The sequence below is a fragment of the Solanum tuberosum genome, unplaced genomic scaffold (assembly GCF_000226075.1).
Source record: "Solanum tuberosum cultivar DM 1-3 516 R44 unplaced genomic scaffold, SolTub_3.0 scf00810, whole genome shotgun sequence".
Classification (NCBI taxonomy): domain Eukaryota; kingdom Viridiplantae; phylum Streptophyta; class Magnoliopsida; order Solanales; family Solanaceae; genus Solanum; species Solanum tuberosum.
This window is the reverse complement of record NW_006239721.1, coordinates 45,815-46,134: the sequence shown is the minus strand read 5'-3', so window position 1 is coordinate 46,134 and position 320 is coordinate 45,815.

The following is a 320-nucleotide window of genomic DNA, read 5'->3' as shown; positions in this document are numbered from 1 at the left end:
AAAGCTAATACTTTTTGCTTATGAACATTTGCCTTCAATTCAAACAAAATAGGGTCTTGATCTTGCTTGCTTTTTACTTCTTACACTAATGATGATTCAGTCCCATTCATCACCACTATTCATCCTTCTATGGAATCCATGAGTCTGACTCCCAGGCGTGCAAGTCTATGCACACCTTTCACAAACTCTATCTTTTCTTCCCCAACATGGGCGGTACTACCCATAGATAACCTGCTTAAAGCATCAACAACAACATTAGCCTTACCTGGGTGGTAAAGAATACTCATGTCATAATCCTTGAGTAATTCTAACCACCTCCT